The 20,493-nt window shown below is 43.6% G+C and overlaps 1 protein-coding gene across 3 annotated transcripts in view; it reads left to right on the forward strand.

Annotated features, from left to right (window-relative positions):
* RAD50 (RAD50 double strand break repair protein) overlaps positions 1 to 20,493 on the forward strand; it is a 231,606-nt gene that overhangs the window by 88,525 nt on the left and 122,588 nt on the right. For all 3 annotated transcript variants that reach the window (XM_047729119.1, XM_047729120.1, XM_047729121.1), the window contains one exon: positions 6,032 to 6,092. The gene's annotated coding sequence lies outside the window, so the exon portion shown is untranslated. The remainder of the gene's footprint in view (positions 1 to 6,031; positions 6,093 to 20,493) is intronic.

A 20,493-nucleotide genomic window follows, 5' to 3' on the forward strand; every position in this document is an offset into this window, starting at 1 on the left:
TGTGGTACCAGGATCCGGCATTGGCTGAGCATAGCAGGTGCCCTGTGAACCAGTGTCCCAAGGATGGGTGATGGATGAATGGATGAATGTATTCACATTGCCTCAGTAGCTTGCACGCTTTCGCTGAGGTCGTCTTGGCAACAAGACAGTTTCTACAGAAAGTCTTGGATCACCCAAAGGGAGGAAGGATGGAGGGTTGTGGCTTCCCCGAGCAGCACTGTGGTCATTTCTGCCCGGTTCTGTCTCTCCAAGGAGACCTCTGCTCCCTTTGCCATTGCCCTGTTCCCTTGTGTGCCCTCTAAACCCTGCAGAGAGACTGGGACAGTACAGTGACAAGGGCCAGCCAGACACAGAATAAGAGGAAGGGGCAGCTAACAGCAGGTGGGTGCTCTTTCCTCTCTAAGAAGGTAGGTCCACAGGGCACCTGGGCGGGTCGATCAGTTTAATGTCCCGTTCTTCATTTCAGCTCACACTATGATCGTGTCATCAAGCCCTGCAGTTTGGCTCTGCGTGCTTGGCATGGAATCTGGTTGTCCCTCTCCTCCTCACCCCACGTGTGTGTGCCCGCGTTCTCTCTAAAATAAATAAATAAAATCTTTAAAAGAAGGAAGGTCCACAAAGGAGCTCAATTTAGGTAGGACCTTAGTCATGCGTGAAAGGTTGCAGTGCTTTCTCTGAATGAATTTGTCCTCAGGAAAGCATGTGTTGACTGACCATCCAGCTGACTGGTAGGGGGAGTGAAGAGTCAGCAGAGAGCCACCCACCTGGATGGTCCAGGAGAAAGCATGACTGTCTGCTATCCAGCTTTGCCCATGACAAATCACAATGAGTGTGTCACTGTGTCAGATAGCCAACATGAAATGTTGCTCTGGTAGTATTTGAGAGGACTGGATCTGTACTGGGGGATAAAATGGACCAGACTGTGCTGGGAGAAGGAGGTCTGGGCACCCCAGGAAACAAAAGCCATTCTTCCTTCCTGGAAAACCATTATGAATGTTGGAGATGGCTTTCCACAGGGGCTGGAGGGTACATGTCATACTTTGCTTCTAGTGAAGCAGTAATTCCAGAAGGCTGAAGACTTAGGGGCATCTGAAAGTCATGGAATGTTGCTCAGCCCTGTGCCTGTGCTGGCCTTGTGGGGATTGAGAAGTGAGCAGCTGTGGTTCCCACCACTAATAGCCTGAAGACCATGGGTCTTCTGGGTGTTCTCCTGGGGCAGAGGATGCAGATGTTAGCAGTCAGAGCAACCTTTCTAGCACTCCACAGAGTCCTCACAGACAGTAGGTACTTAGTAAGTGCACAGCTGATTGCAGAATGACAGATGTGTGTAATACCTGGAGTATTAGACAAAGGGGCAGAGATGCTGGGATATTGAGATGGGAACGGTTGATCTCAGCAGGGTCCACAGATGGCTACTCTGAGGAGGTGGCATTCATGAGGGCCTTGAAGGATGAGTCACAGTTTAATAGGCCAGCCACAGGAGAGGGCATTCCAGAATGTGGGAATAGCCCAAGGAAAAGTGTGGAGGCCCAGAAGTACAGGACAGATCCTGCTTGCAAGTATGGCTTTATGTGGCCGTCCCAGGTGCTGAGCCCGAACCAGCGATGGGGGCCACTCTGGGAAGAAGCTCAAAGGTCATAGTCAATAGTCTGGACTTTATCTTGGCAGACAGGGGATCCTCAGGGCAGGACCTGTGGTTCCTCTCCTAGAGAACCAGGGTCTGTCACCAAATGTTTGTTGAAGTGAATTCTAGGGCAGGCCCCGGGAGGGTAACCGGGAGTGACCAATGCTTTAGAAGACTTCCGTGGCTGCCGGGATGGATGAACCGTGGGCACACCAGGGGGGGACTTGGGTGTGGCAAACAAAACATAGGGAGGCAGTCACTCTCAGGAGCCAACTCTGTACTCGCACGACTGTGAGAGTGAGTGCCTCCTGACTTTTGGCACCCTAGGCACCTACTTGCTTCACACTAGTCTGGGAGCCGACTGTACGGGAGGCAGGGCAGTGGACAAGACACAGCTCAGTTGATCTGGGTGGATTAGGTGTATGGCCATAGAGAGAAGTAGGCCTACTTGAGAGCAGAATCAGAGGACAGGATTTGGGGATGGCCAGGATGTGGAACCGGTTGAAGCAAGGCCCTTCTTTCCTTTTATTTTTCTTTCCTTTCCTTTCCTCTCCTTTTCTTTTCTTTTTTAAGATTTTATTTATTTGAGAGAGAGAGCGCGCGAGTGAGCAGAACAGGCATGAGCAGGGAGAGGGGCAGAGGGAGAGGGAGAAGCAGACTTCCTGCTGAGCAGGAAGCCTGCAGTGGGGGCTCCATCCCAGGACCCTGGGATCATGACCTGAGCCCACGATAGATGCTTAACCAACTGAGCCACCCAGGCACCCTAAAGCATGACCCTTTTGATGCCCTCCATAATTCCCCATTCTGGGAAAAATATAGTGAGGTCTCCACTCTGCTAACACGATTTGTATGCCTGCATCTGGGGCCAAGGCCAGACCCTGGGCCTTAGCTTTGTCTAGATTATGATTCTGGGGATCTGAAGGTGTTGAGCTAAAATGAGTAGCGCAGGAGATTAGAAAGGTCACAGCCTGCCCCAGGAATGCCCAGTCACCACTGACCATAGCTAGAAGCTGAAATAGTAGTACCTCAAGACTCCTGGGCCCTGCCCTTTGGACACTGGGTGTGTGGGCTCAACACGTGGGGAAGCCTGGATAATGGTGCCTCCACTGCTGGATGGGGTATAATTATCAAAAAGGTGTATCTATCAAACCGTCATCCTTCTCTCCTTCTGTTGTCCAACAGGACCAGAATCCACCCTCAGGGCCACCTGTTTTCCCAGGGGATTAGTGGTTCCACTCCCTAGTCCCCCGCCCTGGGGAGCTCTGACCCTGTGGCAGCAGTGCCCCCTGCTGGCTAACAGAGAGATTCCCCCTTCTGCTTTTGGAAAAGGGGGTGGAGGGGCCCAGGGGAGAAAAAAGGGTGCAGGGTCAGTGCAGGTTTAAAGGGCGGGCTCAGAAATTGAGGATGGACTTTGGCTAAGGCAGATAGGCGAGTGCCACCTGGTAAACAAAGCACCTGCTTCCTGGTCAGTTGCCTTTGAACAGGTGCCCGCCAGCAGGGACCCAAGCAAAGACGGAGATGGCATTTTCTAAGACGACTACTGAGGGAGGCCAGAGATCAAGGACCCTGTCATTTAGCCACCCTCTGCACTCCATCCTGGCATCATGGCCCAGGAAAGCCCACATCCTGTACTGAGCATGTCTCCCCAGGTGAGCCCTGGCAGTCCCTTGGATTCCCCCAGAAAAAAACCCCTGGGCCCCACAGAGGATTTGTCCCAGAACTGAGGGTCCAGGATAGGCCTGTGAGGGGGCAGTGCCCTGGGCTCTGTAAAAAGAGGAAGAGTTATCCCCTGACAGAATTCCTGCCTCAGCTCTCCAGTCCAGGCTGGAATGGAGGTAGGTGACACGTCAACAGAACAAAATCAGAGAGCCCGAGAGCAGCTGCATGGCTGCTCTGATTCAGCTGCCTCTGGGCTCACTCCCTCCTGAGCTCCAGGCCAGGGCCTCAGAACATAGGGACAAGGTTGGAATGCTGGGTGAGATGCCCAGTAGACAGAAGAGTGGAAGAACCCTGTATTGCCTCTGAGCTGGAAAGTCCACACACAAGGCCATGCCACTGCCCAGAAGTTACTGCCACAAAAAAAAAAGAGGGTGGCTTTCTCTAGTGATCCCTGCCCACCCATGGCCCTAGCACCTGGAGTCCCCATCTCAGATAAGTAGCTAATGGAAATTTGTTTACATCATGACTCTTGGTTGCACAGAAGTCTGAGGCTTTTTTTTTTTTTTTTAAGATTTTATTTATTTATTTATTTGACAGAGAGAGATCACAAGCAGGCAGAGAGGCAGGCAGAGAGAGAGGAGGAAGCAGGCTCCCTGCTGAGCAGAGAGCCCGATGCGGGGCTCGATCCCAGGACCCTGAGATCATGACCTGAGCCGAAGGCAGCGGCTTAACCCACTGAGCCACTCAGGCGCCCCAAGTCTGAGGCTTCTTCACCTGGCTCCTGGGAGTCCAGGCAGGGGTGTTGACCCCAGGGGAACTTCTCTGCCAGGCCAGGACAGGGTGGGTGGCTGATCTTCTCTTGGGACTCAAGCGGGGCCCAGTGCTCAGGAAAGCAGCTCCTCACTGTGCCCCGGGGGGTGGCCTTAGCAGCCATCTTGATTCACCAGAACAGTGTCAGCTCTTCACAGAAACTCCTCAGACCACTCACCTACCAGGTTCTCAGGGAGAGGTGAGGCCAGGACTGTCTCGGGGAGAAGAGACTTCTCTCCCTCTCTCAGGGAGAGAAAAACTGGTGGTGCTGTGTGTTAAAACCGCCCATGTCCCCTAGGTGACATGCTCAGCCAGCAGGCCTGGTGCCTTGTGGTCCAAGAGAGGCTTGGAGCAAAGAGCTGTCGCTGGTTGTGGGACAGCTGACCCACCAGCCTAAGGATTGTGGAATGGGAAAATCAAGTTGTAGACACCAGGAAGACAGGTTCAGAGTAGCACAGCTGAAGTCAGAGTTTAATTTCTCTGATAAGCAGGCCTTGTGAGGCTTTCAGGCTGGCCTACCACTGCACCATTGCCTCGTGAGCCTTCCGGGTGGGCCTAACAGCCCCTGCAACCAAGGTAAGGCTTGTTCTCAGGTGGGAGCCCACGCCAGAGCTGGAAACGCAAACTCTGCCACAGAGTTCCCAAAACACTTCTAGAGGAATTGGTCTTTTCTTTAAGGTTTCTCTGCAAACTTTCTCTTGTCATTTTCCTGCCTGTGTATCTTTTCTCTCTCCCTCTTCTAGCTCAGGGATGCTTTTGGACCTTGGGTGCCATGGGGATGGATTACTTGACAAATTCAGATGGCAAACATTTACAATACGGCCAGCTGTGTGGGACAGAGGTAGATGCTGTGGTGCAGGATTTCAGTGAGAATGCATTGAGCCTATAGGATGTGCTAGGCACAAGTCTAGACACTGGGATATAGAAGCGAACAAGACAAATTTTCTGCTATCATGAAACTCATATTCTAGTAAAGGTGGGCTAATAATGGGGGAAATAGCATATGGTAATACCTGTTCTGCCGAGTACTAAAATAGCATGGTGTCACAGAGATTATGGAAGTGGGTACTTCAGATTTGGTGTTCAAGGTATGTCTGTCTAAAGCAGTGACATTTTCTTTTAAAGATTTAGTTATTTCAGAGAAAGAGAGAGAGAGAGAGAGAGCATGAGCAGGAAGGGCATAGGGAGAGAGAGAATCCCAAACAGACTCCATGCTGAGTGTGGAGCCCCATGCGGGGCTTGATCCCATGACCCTGAGATCACGACCTGCTCAAAATCAAGAGTCGGACACTTAACCGACTGCACTACCCAGGCACCCCTAAAGCAGTGACATTTTAACTTTGTAAATGATGGAAGGGGCAGCAAAGTGCAGAACAGGGCAAAGAGCCCTCGAGGCAGAGGTAGGAGCTAATGTGAAGGCCTTGGGACAAGCCCAAGCTCAGTGTTTTGAGGGGAAAGATCACTGTGGCTACAGCATGATGGGTAAGGAGGACAACAGTAGAAGAAGGGACCAGTAAGATCAACAGGGTTCAGAGGATGTGGGGCATCTTGGGCCCCCCAACGAGGGGGAAATGAATGTGAAAGGAATGGAGTACCTTTGAAGGATGGGGAAATGATCCAATGTGCCTTTTTAAATGCTTACTGGCTGCTGTTAAGTCTAAGTCTTCCTACAAGTGAAGCAAGAACATGGGGCAGGCCAGAATAGGGGGATAATCCAGGGGGAGATGAGCCAGGGTGGGGTGGTATCAGTGGAAAGAACAGGGGATGGAACCAGGCAGAGTTTGGAGGGGGAGCCAAACAGAGATGAATGAAATATGATGGCTACAAAATAGGAGAAAATATTTGCAAATTATATATTGAACATATATCTAAAAATGCACTTACATATAGAATATAGAGGTCACCTCTTATCTACAGTTTCGCTTTCTGTGTTTTCAGGTACCTGTGATCTAGTGTGGTCCAGAAGCAGATGGTTGTGCTTCTGATATATCATCTGAAGGTCAGTGGTAACTTAAAGCTATGTTACATTGCTTACATCTCACATCATCGCAAGAAGAAAAATGGCATATAATTATGATATATAATAATATATATGCAGTATAAAATATGTTATAGCTAATAGATAAATAATATATATTGCAGAAAAAGAGACATGTTATTTATAGGGAAGTACAATTTTTTCCCTTTAAATTTTTATTTAAATTCTAGTTAGTTAACATACAGTGCTATATTGGTTTTGGGAGTAGAATTCAGACTCATCACTTACCTACAACACCAGTGCTCATTATAACAAGTGCCTTCCTTAACACCCACCCCCATCTAGCCCAGCCGCCACCCACCTCCCTTCATCAACTCTCAGTTTGTTCTCTATTGTTAAGAGTCACTTACGGCTTATTTCCCTCTCTCCTTCTTTTTCTTTTCCCCCTTCCAATATGATCATCTGTTTTGTTTCTTAAATTCCATATATGCGTGAAATCATGTGGTATTTGTCTTTCTCTGACGGACTGACTTTGCTTAGCACAATACCCTCTAGCTCTATTTCACTATTTGCAGATGACATGATACTCTACGTAGAAAACCTGAAAGACTCCACCAAAAAATTGCTAAAACTAATGCATGAATTCAGGAAAGTCACAGGATTTAAAATCAACATACAGAAATCTGCTGCATTTCTATGGGGAGCCTGGGTGGCTCAGTTGGTTAAGCGACTGCCTTCAGCTCAGGTCATGATCCTGGTACCACAAAAGACCCCAAGTAACCAAAGCAGTCCTGAAAAAGAAAAGAAAAGCTGGAGGCATCACAATTCTGGACTTCAAGCTATATGACAAAGCTGTAATCATCAAGACAGTATGGTATTGGCACAAAAACAGACACGTAGGTCAATGGAACAGAATAGAGAGCCCAGAAATCAACCCACAGCTATATGGTTAACTAATCTTTAACAAAGCAGGAAAGAATACCCAATGGAAAAAAGACAGTCTCCAATAAATGGTGCTGGGAAAACTGGACAGCCACATGCAGAAGAATGAAATTGGACCACTTTCTTACACCATACACAAAGATAAATTCAAAATGGATGAAAGACCTAAATATGAGACAGGAAACATCAAAATCCTAGAGGAGAACACAGGCAGCAACCTCTTTGAGCTCAGCTGTAGCAATTTCTTTCTAGACATGTCGCCGGAGGCAAGGGAAACAAAAGCAAAAATGATCTGTGAGGACTTCATCAAGATAAAAATCTTCTGTACAGCAAAGGAAACAATCAACAAAACTAAAAGATGGCCTACGGAATGGGAAAAGGTATTTGCAAATGACATATCTAATAAAGGGTTAGTTTCCAAAATCTATAAAAGAGCTTATTAAACTCAATACCCCAAAAAACAAATAATCCTGTATTGGGTAATACATTTAAATTACTTCAGATTTATCGTCAGAAGGAGAGAAGGAAGTCTCACTGTTGAGACCAGAAGGAAGTGGAATCACATCTTTCAGGTTCTGGAGGAGAAACAAAACAAAACAAAACAAAACCCATAGATCCAAAGTTCTGTAGCCAATAAAAATATTGTTCAGGAGTGAAGGTGTAAAGAAAGACATTCTCAGATGAAGGAAGATTAAAAGAATTCCTTGACAGTAGACCTGTTCAAAAATAATTGCTAAAGGAAGTTCTCCAGGCAGAGGGGAAATGATACCAGAACTTAACTTGAAATATCAGGAATGGTGGCTCAGTCATTTGGGCATCTGCCTTCAGCTTAGGTCATGATCCCAGGGTCCTGGTATCAAGTCCCCTGCTGGGCTCCCAGTTCAGTGGGGAGCCAACTTAAAAAAAAAAAAAGAAAGAAAGAAAGAAAGAAATATCAGGAATGAAGGAAGTTCAGTAGAAATGGTAAAATCTGGGTTACTTTAACATTTTATTATTTATTATTTGACATGCTCTTGGATTCTTTAAAATATGTTTTATGGTTGAAAAAAATCATAACATTTTCTGATGGGGTTTGCCATGTATATTTCTATAATAATGAAACTACAACATAAAGAAAGGAGAATAAAGGAACCTGTATGATGGTAAAGTTTTACATTCCACTTAAAATGATAAAACATCAGGACACCTGGGTGGCTCAGTTGGTTAAGCCGCTGCCTTTGGCTCAGGCCATGATCCCAGGGTCCCCGCGAGCTTGTTGCTCCATGGGGAGCCTGCTTGTCTCTCTGCCACTGCCTGATTGTGTGTGCTCTCTCTCTTTCTCTCTGACAAATAAATAAATAAATAAAATCTTTAAAAATAAAATAAAAGGAAAGGAAAAAATGTCTATCCTAAGCAGATCTGAAAAGGTAAATAATTATATTATAATCCGTAGAGCAGCCACTTAAAAAAAGATAGTTATAAACAAAATAGATGCATTTAAATGGAATACTAAAAAAAAAAAAATGTTCAAATAACCCAAACATGCAGAAAAGAGAAAATGGAGGGAGGGTGAACAGAGAAACAAATAATAAAATAGTGGACATAAATTCAGTCACATCAATAATTATGTAAAATGTAAATGGTCTAGGAGTACTGTCAGCAAAAATGGTGAAGTTGGGAATTCCAAAAGCCCATCCCTTTACAAATCAGGAAATATAGTGGCAAAAACTGTCAGAATCAGCTTTATTATAACTCTAGAAACTGATTAAAAGTTTATAACAACACCAGGGAAATGTTTAATCAAGGGAAAAAAAAAACGCTACCTGAATTTTGGTAGGACTTTGTGGTGTTTTAACTTACCCAAGCCACATTTCCCTCGCTCCAGTTTGGTGAGAGCCTTAAAGGCAACAGCTTGCATTCCCAGTGTAGGTTCTTAGTACAAAAGGGAGCAGAATGGGCCTAACTAAAGGAATTGTGGTTGTTTTGACCTGTCCTCTCAAATACACGGAACATCCTCAAGGATAGATCATATGATAGAACACAAGATAAGTCTTAGCAAATATAAGAAATTGAAGTTATACCAAGGATCTTTTCTGACTGCAGTGGTATGACACTAGAAATCAACAATAGGAGGAAAGCAGGAAAATCTATACAATACGTTAAAGCTAAATAACATGCTTCTGAATAACCAGTGGGTCAAAGAAGAAATAAAAAAGGAAGTCCAAGAATATCTCAAAGCAAATGAAAATAGAAACATTTTACATTTTACATGCTGTACAAGCAGTTTATTCTTTTCTTTTAGTTTCTTTTAAGATTTATTTATTTGTTTTAGAGAGGTGGGAGAGGCAGAGGGAGAGGGAGAGAATCCCGAGCAGACTTCTGGCTGAGTGCAGACCCCAATGCAGGGCTGATCTCATGACCCTGAGACCATGATCTGAGCTGCAACCAAGAGTCAATACTCAACCGACTAAGCCACCCAGGTGCCCCATTGTAAAAACAGTTCTGAGAAGGACATGTAGAGCCATAAATTCACATAAGAAGGAATTAGAGAGATCACAAAGATTAAAAAGATAGAACTTTAAAAACCTACCTTCACACCTCAAGGAACTAGGAAAAGAAGAGCAAATTAAGCCCGAAGTTAGTAGAAGAAAGGAAATAATAAAGGTCAGGGTGAAAATAAATGAAATAGAGATCAGGAGAACAACAGCAGTTATCAATAAAGCAAAAAGCTGGTTTTATGAAAAGGTAAACACAAGTGACAACCCCCTAGCAAGAATGAGGGAAAAAAAAAGAGAACACTTAAATCCATATAATCAGAAATGAAAGAGGAGAAATAATAATTGACACCACAGAAATACAGGGCATCACAGGAGACTACTTTGAACAATTATATGCCAACAAATTAGATAACCGAGAAGAAATGGGTAATTTCCTAGAATCATAAAACCTATCAAGACTGAACCAGGGGGGCGCCTGGGTGGCTCAGTGGTTAAAGCCTCTGCCTTCGGCTCAGGTCATGATCTCGGGGTCCTGGGATCGAGTCCCACATCGGGCTCTCTGCTCAGCAGGGAGCCTGCCTCCTCCTGTCTCTCTCTGCCTGCCTCTCTGCCTACTTGTGATCTGTGTGTCAAATTTAAAAAAAAAAAAAAATCTTAAAAAAAAAAAAAAAAAGACTGAACCAGGAAGAAATAGCAGGTCTGAACAAACTGACAGTGAGTGAGGCGGTTGAATTAGTAATCAAAAATAAACCTTCCAACACAGAAAATGCCAAGACTAGATGGTTTCATGGGCAAATTCTACCAAACCTTTAAAGAAAAATTAATGCCAATCCTCAAACTTTTCAAAAAAATTAAAGAGGAGGGAATACTCCCAAACTCATCCTAGGAGGCCAGCATTACCCTGATCCCAGACCCAGATAAGAACACGCAAGGAAGGAAAACTGTAGACCAATATCCCTGATGAAAATATATGTAAAAATTCTCAACAGAATATCAGCAAACTGAATTAAAGAATTTGTTAAAAGGATTATATACCTTGACCAAGTGGGATTTGTCCCTGAGATGCAAGGATGGTCCAACATACACACATGAATAAATGTGATACACCACATTAGTAGAATGAAAGATAAAAATCATATGATCAGATCAATAGTTGCAGAAAAGTTGCTTGACAAAATGCAATATACTTTCATGATGAAAATTCTCAATAGAGTACATATTGGGTACATAGGAGGACCACACCTAAACACAAGGCCATATATGACAAGACCAGTGGTACATTATATGTTAATAAAAATAACTTTTAAAAATTCCAATGACATTTTCACAAAAGTAGAAAAAAAAAAATCCTAAAACCCATATGGAACCACAAAAGACCCTAAGTAGACAAGCAATTGTGAGAAAGAAGAATAAAATTCCCCAGAGTGGAGGCATCACATTTCCCAATTTCAAACTATACTGCAAGTCTACAGTAATGAAAACAGTATGGTACTGGCATAAAAATAGACACATAGATCAACAGAACAGAATAGAAAGCCCAGAATTAAACATCTACATCTACAGTCAACTAATATTTGATAAGGGAGCCAGGAACATCCAGTAGGGAAAGGATAGTCTCTTCAACAAATGCTAATGACAAACCGGACAACCACATGCAGAAAAACGAAACTGGATTCCTACCTGACGCCACTCACAAAATTTAACTCAATGTGGGTCAAAGACTCAAACATAAGACACAAGCCCATAAAACTAGAAGAAAGCATAGGAAACAATTTCCTGAACATTGGCCTTGGCAGTGTTTCTTTGGATGTGACACCAAAAGCACAAACAACAAAAGAAAAAAAAAAAACAACACCACCATGTGGGAATACATCAAACTTAAATCTGCACAGCAAGAGAAAAAATCAATGAAACGACAAGGCATCCTAGAGAATGGGAGAAAATTTTTGCATACTACATATTGGATAAGGGGTTAATATCCAAAATTTACTAAAGAACATAGAATTCAATAATAAGAAAAAATTCAATTAAAAAACGGGCAGAGGAACTAAATAAACATTTTCCCAAAGATGACATTTAAATGGCCAACAGGTACATGAAAAGGTGTTCAACATCACTAATCACCTGGGAAATGCAAAAGAGAATCATGATGAGATATCAAGTCACACCTGTCAAAATGGTGATTGTCAAGAAGACAAAGAACAAGTGTCCAGGAGGACATAGAGAAAAGGGAACCCTTGTGCATTGTTGATGGGATTTTAAGCTGGCTCAGCTGCTATTGAGAACAGTATGGAAGTTCCTTAAAAAACTAAAAATAGAACTACCATGTGATCTAGGAATCCCACTTTTGCATATATACCCAAAGGGAATAAACATAGAATATCGAAAAGATATCTGCACCCCCATGTTCATTGCAGCATTATTCACAGTAGCCATTATTCACAGAAACAACCTAAGTGTCTGTCAACAGTTGAATGGATAAAGAAGATATAGTGTATTTATACAAAGGAGTCCTATTTAGCCATGAGAAAAAAGGGAAATTCTTCCATTTACAATAACATGGGTGGACCTTGAGGACATTATGCTAAGTATGTCAAAAAAAGACAAATACTGTATGATATCTCTTACATGTGGAATCCAAAACAACTGAAAGTGTAAAAGCGTAGAGTGATGTGGTGGTTACTAGGGGTTGGAACATAGGGAAATGGGAGAGGTATTGTTTAAGTTACAGATTTGCAGCTAGTACATACATAAGTCCTGGAGACCTATTACACAGTACAGTGGTTATAGATAGGAAAACGGTATTACAAACATTGATAGAGAGAAGTGCTGGCTAATACTGTTACAACAATCATATTGCAATACAGTAAATGTATTGGACTTATATATACCTTAAGCTTACACAATGTTATATTGCAAATATAACTCAATAAAAAATTTGAAAATAAGAAAATAAAAATAAAAACTTACCCTACTGCTGCAATAATCAAAACAGTATGGTACTGCCATATACACATACATATTAGAATTGAGTGTACCATAATAAACCCTTACATTCAGAGTCAATTCATTTTCTTTTTTCTTTTTTAAGATTGATTTATTTATTTGAGAGGAAGAGTGAGAGTGTGGGGGTGGAGGAGCAAAGGGAGAGGGAGTCTGAAGCACAGCTGTCTGAGAGTCTGAGCATGGAGCCCAACTTGGGGCTCGATCTCATGACCCTGAGATCAGGACCAGAGCCAAAACCAAGAGTTGGATGCCTAAACAACTGCACCACGCAGGCACCCCAATAGTCAATTCATATTCAATCAAGATGCCAAGGCAATTCAGTTGTATTTTCTACAAATGGTGCTGGGAATATCCTCATGCAAAATGAAGAATCTATACACTTGCCTCACATCACACACAAAAATTAACTCAAAATGGATAAAAGACATAAATGTAAGAGCTGAAGCTGTAAAATGTTTAGAAGCAAACATAGAAGGGTATCTTTGTAACCTTGAGCTAAGCGAAGCATTCTGAGTTACGACGCAAAAGCACAATCCATAAATGAAAAGTTAAACTAGGCTTCAAAAGGGGCACCTGGATGGCGCAGTGGGTTAAAGCCTCTGCCTTCAGCTCAGGTCATGATCTCAGGGTTCCGGGATTGAGCCCTGCGTCGGGCTCTCTGCTCCACAGGGAGCCTGCTTCCTCCTCTCTCTCTCTCTCTGCCTGCCTCTCTGCCTACTGGTGATCTCTGCCTGTGAAATAAATAAATAAATAATCTTAAAAAAAAAAAAAGGTGATCAGTGCTGTCAAGCACTGCAGAAAAGTTCTGAGGAAAAAAAAAAAAACTAGGCTTCAAAATGTAAAACTGCTTTTCAGAAGAGACATCATCAAGAAAATGGATAGTCAAGCCATAGACTTCAAAGTATTTGCAAATCCTATATTGGATAGGGACACCTGGGTGGCTCAGGTTAAGCATCTGCCTTCTGCTCGGGTCACCATCCTGGGTTCCTGGGCCCGGGTTCATGGGATCGAGTCCACTTTGGGCTCCCTGCTCAGTGGGGGAGTTGGCTTCTCCCTCTGCCTCTGACTCGCCCCCTGCTGGTGCTCTCTCTTTCTCCCTCTCAAACGAATAAATAAATAAAATATTTTTTTAAAATGCTATATTGGATAAAGGACATATCTAAAATATATAAAGAACTCAGAAGGCTGAAAACAGAAAACAAAGAAATGAGAGAGAATAAACAGAGAACAAAAAGTGAAATGGCAGACCTAAGCCATAATATATTAATAATTACACCAAATGCAAATGTTTTGGTATCATTAGCCATTAGGTAAGTGCAAATGTACTGTGATGAGATACCACTCCATGTCTAATAGAATGGATAAGATAGAAAATATTGGCAAAACGAAGTTCTGGTGGGGAGATAAAGCAACTGCAATTCTCAGACACAGTGGATAGAAATACAAAACTATACACCACTTTGGAAAACAATTTGGCAGTTTTTTATAGTCAAACACCCACTTACTATAGGGTGCAGTAAACCTACTCCTAGGTATTTGTCCTGGAGAGCTGAAGATGTATATTAAATGAATATTTATAGCAGCTCTATTGATAATTGTCAAATATTAGCAGCAGCTCAGATATTCAGTGAGTGAATGAATAAACAGACGTACACATCCAAGCAATGAAAACTACTCAGAAAAAAAAAGGAGCACAACACAATCTGAATGAATTTCTAAGTCATTATGCTGAGCAAAAGCAGCCAGTTTCAAAAGGCTACCTACCTACTGCCTGATTCCATCAATGTGACACTCTCAGAAAGACAAAACTATGTTGATGGAGATTAGATCAGTAGCTCCCAGGGGCCCCGGGGTGGACAGAAGTACAGCTCCCAGTGGATAGCACTCGAGAGTTTTTATTCTGTATCCTGATTGTGTTTGGTGGTTCCACAAACCTATACGTGCATTATAAGCATAGAACTGTTCATCAAAGTTCTTATTTTCACTGTTGGTTAATTTAAAAATAAAATAGGTCACATAAGGAATAAACTATTGATACATGGCAACAATATGGATCAATCTCAAGATAATTCCACTGTGTCAAAGAAATCAGGCTGAGTATCATCCCACTTTTATAAAATTCTAGAAAATGTAAACTAATCCATAGTAACAGAAAACCAATCAGTGATTGCCTGAGGGTGAGGAGAGCTAATTGATCTGTTCACTATCTTGGTCATGGTGATGATTTCATGGATGCATACATATTCTAAACGTAATAAATTGTACACCTTGGGTCCAGTTTCTCCTATGTTAATTATATCTCAGTAAAGCTACCCTTGAGGAGCATAGGATCCAGGGACAAAGAAATGGGCAGTTTTGTAACCCAGAGTTATGTGAATGGTAGCCGTGAGATCCAAAGCTGGAACTCCCTTCACCCAGCTGAGAAATCCTCCTATGGCTGGTTACATTTAGCACTCTTTACCTTTTGTAGGCACAACCAGCATCACAGAAAACACACAGCCAGCTATCTCATGATAAGACTGAACATTTGAAGGAACTTTCCATTCTTTCCCCAGTGCTCTCCCAGCACTGAATCTTTTGTCCTCATGGTGTATCCCACCCAACCTACCATTCACAAATTCTGTGACCTTGAGCAAGTTCCATGGCCTCTCTAATCCTCACCGTTCTGAGCATCGATGAAACACAGACAATAAAAGTGCCCCACCTGGCAGGGTTGGTGTGAGGACTGAATGACATCAAGGCTATAAATTAACAACATGTCCCCATCTGACAGATGATACTTCTGGGAGGATTTTGTCTTATATCATATATATAGATATGTATTACATCATACATGTAACACTTTTGATATCAAAAAGAGAGTGAGAGAGAACTGCAACTCGGGGTCAGGACACTATATCCTAGGTAAGGTTAGATTCTTTCCCATCACACTTACTTCCTGGGGCCAAGACAGAACCCCCATCTCAGTTCACAGATGGGGCCATGAGAGACTCAAAGAGCTCATTGATGACAGAGCTGGAACTCCTGACTCCTAGCCCAGTGCTCTGACAACAAGAGCAGATATCTGGGACCAGGGCCAGACAGGACCCACAGAAACTGTAACCTGGGGGCTGGAAGTGGGAGAATGAAAGAGGTAGTTGATAGGGAAGCTATTTTCAGAGCCATGGCCTGCTGTGGTCCGGGAGCAGGGGGAGAAGGCAGGAGGGCATGAACGAGCCACAGTGATTACACTCATTCATTCTTCCGTTATTTACGATTTGGCAGTGCCATGCTAGGGTATGAGGGATGAGTAAGATGGCCCCTCTCCCCCAGAGCTAACGCTGATATAGGCAGGAGGGACGAGGAGATAAAAAACAGCATTTTGGCACAATTCTAATTCTGTTATCCATTTGGTCCCCAAACATTGGCCAGAGTCACCCTCATCCCCTGGGTTTGTTCTTGCTGCCCATTGGGAAAATGTTTAGCATGGGAAGGAAGAAACTGTGAGGCACTGAATGGTCAAGAGAAGGACTTGAGACCAAGGGTGGATGCTCTCTAGATCCTCCACACCTTCCCAGCTCAGGGTCCCACCTGACTTCTCTCCTTGACTGGACTCAGGCCACTCCCGAGAGTCAACTGGATAGACACCCAGAAATTAACGACTTCTTTGTCGAAGACAGAACTAAGTCCAAAGACTTGACTCTGTCCTCACCTGGTGGATGGCCTGCTGGGAGGGTAAGTTTGGGAAGCCTGGTGATTTCGCCTTTGAGGTCCGACAGTTAGTTCTTAACTTCTGTCAGCCACCAGAGGGCGGTGTTGGGGCATCTCAAAACCCCAGAAAACCGTGCCTCAGCCAGGGGACAGTAAATAGACCTTGACTTCCATCACCCAGGCTTCATTTGTTTTTTTCTGGTATGTTTTAAGCACGTTAAACTCAAAGAACTGCTGTGTGTACTAGGGCTTCAATGGCAGCCTTGCAGCCAATTCCAGAATTCCGCGTTAGTAGGAATCCTTGGGGGAATACCTGGAATAGCCAGTAGAGGGGGGTGGAGAGCTAAGAACGTGAGTCCCTAGGTGAGCAACGAACTGAGAGGTCGCAAAGGGGTTCCAGAAATTGTTCTGTATTAGAAATGAACTGGAACTGGGTGAGGAGGAAGGAGGAGCTGTCAAGATGGCACAAGGCTGGAGAGAAGGGGAATGCGAAGTGGAGTGAAGAGGAAAATCCCCCACGGTGGGGTGACCACAGGTATTGAAAGAACAGGAACACTAGTGTTTAGTTTGATGTGGCTTCTGCTGCAGAGAGATCTGTGTAGCTGGTCAGCTTTGTTGTGTGGTCAGGAGTCCATGGAAGGGCTGCATTCTTTGGGCATGCAGGATCAGATCAGCGCTGGTAGAATGTCAGTTTGAACCACACAGTGGGAGCAGGGCCCCAGCAGTTGTCATGCAAAGCAAAGCCTTTGGGGATGTATAGCCACCTGGGCAAAGGCTTTGGACTTGCATGTGGGCAAAGATGAGTTTGAGCCTACTCATTCAGGTCTCAGGAGCCTGGGAGAGCCCAGCTTACCTCTGTGTTACACAAGAGGGCTCCAGGGCCATGATGCGGAAGGTGTTGGGAGAGCCAAGGTCCAGAGAGCCCCTACCACCTGCAGAGAGAACAGAATTCTAAGAGGGCTTTTCCTGCAGAAAGTGCAGCTGAGGTATGGATCCTAAAGAAACAGAAGGAGCTGCAGGGGTGAGAGAAGACAGATCAGGCATCCACTACAAGCCTTGCATGACTGGGTCCTGCCTCCTCCAGCTCTTCCCACACCACCGCATATTACACAGAGACCCAAGTTCAAGCCACCAACCCCTAGAACAGTAGCTTCCTAACTTATTTCCCTGATTAAACACGAACACCTCATCTCTTTCCACACAGACACAGAGTTCTTTTAAGAAGTAAGGCCAGGTAATGACCCTTCTCTGCTTTAAACCATCAGCAACTTCCCATTACTAGGAGAAATGCAGAGTCATCTCTATGGCCTGCACAGGCCATCCCTTCCCTCCCTAGCCTCATCTGCCACACAGCCCATGTGTTCCAGCCACCTCTGTCTTCCTACTCTTTCTCAACTGCACCAAGTTCATTCCCACTTTGGGACTTTCACCCTTTTGTTTAGCTGTCCCTTCCCCCACCCCAGACTTCCACATGTATGGCTTCTTTTTGTCAGTTAGCTCTCAAATGTTACCTTCTCAGGCCTTCTCCGACACATAAGGTTACTCCCCAGTCCCTGCCGAATCTCCCTCTATCACACCAGTCCCTAGCCCTCCTCACTATCTGGAATGGCCTTTGCTTGCCATCCAGTGACTCCCTCTCCACTATGATAAAACACCCCGAGGGCAAGAGCTTGCCTGGCAACTTCACTACTCATCCTTAGTACCTGGCACCTAGAGGTGATCAGGAAATGATTTTTGAAAGAATAAATGTTCTACCAACTCTGTTTGGTAGGTTTAGTGATGACTTCCAAGGTGACTTTAATTCTTCCCAAGTGTAGGCAATAGAAGCAGAATTTGAACTCAGGCATCCTGACTTTTGTGCTAATGGTTGACCTTGGATTAGTTTATCTCGACCTTTGTCTGTTCTTTCCTGGCTAGCACTTACTGGAATCTATTGTTGTTTTGCTTGTTTGTTGTCTGACCCCTCTGTTGGTGTCATGCTGCTAGAATAGGACAGCGTCCTGCCCCCTACAGTGTTGCCAATGCTGAGAACAGTGCCTGGCCCCTTGTAAGCACTCCGTGTTAGCTGGGTGAGTGGATAAACACCCAGTGAGCAGACAAGTGAGGGGTGGCTCTGAGGAACATGAGCGTGCTAGCAGGAGGGGACTTTCCCAGGCACTGGCCCAGCGGTGCCCAGAACCCGCCAAGAAGTTGCCTCTTGCTTTTGCAGAAGGCATCTTTTGGGGCGAATGATGGCAGGCTTGCTCACTTTTATAGCAAGGGACTGTCACCTATTCTTCAAATCTTCAAACTTGGGGGTCTTCCCTGATGCGGGGCCTGGGTTTGGCCTTGCTCCTGACCGTAGCTAAGAGTCCTGCCTGTCCACTGGGGTGATACCAGGGTTCTGGGTGGATCTGTGGAAACGTCTTCTTTTCCACTCATTACGTTATGTCAGCACCTTTTCAGCTTCTGAGAAACAGGAAGCACTGTGATGTGTGGTGGGGTTTGAAAGGATGATAAGAGACATAATCACATTTCTTCGGTTTGAGCATGGAGGACTGGGGTTCCTGTTTGCTCTGACATGAACCCATTACCTTTTCCCTTTAGCCAGAATTCTGGAGGATGAGGACTATGTGGGAAATATGTTTTATGGGGGAGAAGAATAAGGGGATAAGAGCTTTTAAAATATTGTTATGAAACATTATATGTACAAAAATGTACAGTTTAAAACATAACAAAACTTTAAAAATCCATGTGTCCATCATCCCATCCCTTGAGGTGACTTTCTCATAATATCCCACTCCCTCCCCACCAGAGGCAGCCACTATCTTGATTTCTTTGGTTAATCATTTCTTTGCTATTCTTTATGATTTTATCACATATGTAAATAACTTTAAATTATATATGATTTTATTTTGCCCATTTTTGGCCTTTTAAAAAATATATTTATTCATTTATTTTAGAGAGAGTAGGGGAGGGGCAGAGGGTGAGGAAGAGAGTCTCAAGCAGATTCTGTACTCAGTTTGGAGTCTTACATGGGGCTCAATCTCACAACCCTGAGATCAGGACCTGAGCTGAAACCAAAAGTCAGACACTTAACACAACAAGCCACCCAGGTGCCCCATTTTTTACCCTTTTATAAATGGAATCTTTAGAGGAGTATATTTAAGACTTGCATTTACTGTTCAACAAAATGTTTTCGGACTCATCTGTCTGGACCCAAATAGCTATACATTCATTTACTTTACTGCAAACCCAATGAATAACTAAATTAGAATTATCTATTTTATACTGACAGGCATTTCCTTTTTTTCCCCAGTTTTAGCTATTAAAAACAGTGATGCTAAAAGGATGTTAGGTAAATGCTAATAAAATCTGAATAAAGTATAGACTTTAATTAACAATAACATATCAGTATTGGTTCATTAATGTGACAAATGTACCATCCAGTTGTAAGGTTCTCATAGTAGGGGAAATTGGATGTGGAGTACATGGGAACTTTGCACTCTCTTCACAATTTTTCTGTAAATCTAAAATTATTTTAAAATAAAAAAATTTGGGAGCGCCTGGATGACTCAGTCAGTTGGGCATCTTAGGTCATGATCCCAGGGTCCTGCGATCGAGCCCCATGTCAGGCTCCCTGTTTGGCAAGGAACCTGCTTCTCCCTCTCCCTCTGGTGCTCCCCCCTTGCTTGTGCTCTCTCACTCTCTCTCAAAATAAATTTATTTTTTAAAGTTTTAAAAATTTATTTTTTAAAGAGCATAAATAAATAAATACTTTTTAAAAAAATAAATAAATAAAATAAAAATGTGATGGGGCACCTGGCTGGCTCAGTCAGTAAAGTGTCTAGCTCTTGATCTTGAAATTGTGAGTTCAAGTCCCATGCTGGATGTAGAGATTACTTAAAAATTAAATTTAGTTTAATTTAATTTAAAAATTTGTTAAGGAAAACTCAATGGTGGGGCACCTGAATGGCTCAATCTGTTAAGGATCTACCTTCAGCTCAGGTCATGATCCCAGGGTCCTAGGATCAAGCCCTGCATCAGTCTCCCTGCTTTTCCTTTTGCCCCTCCCCCAACTTGGCATACACTCTCTCTCAAATAAATAAAATCTTAAAAAAAAAAAAAAAGATAAAAGAAAACCCAGTGCTGTTATGAGCAGACTTTCTTAAATCTCTCAATATCCATGTGCAAGAATTTCTTTAGAATGTATACCAGGTTGAAATTCTGGGTCACAGAGTACACATGTCTTCAACGTCCTTAGCTCTGCATTTCGAGAGTACCAATTTTTACTGTCCCACACACAATGTGTAAGAATTCCTTTTACT

This window comes from Lutra lutra, chromosome 5 (genome assembly GCF_902655055.1).
Source record: "Lutra lutra chromosome 5, mLutLut1.2, whole genome shotgun sequence".
Classification (NCBI taxonomy): Eukaryota; Metazoa; Chordata; class Mammalia; order Carnivora; family Mustelidae; genus Lutra; species Lutra lutra.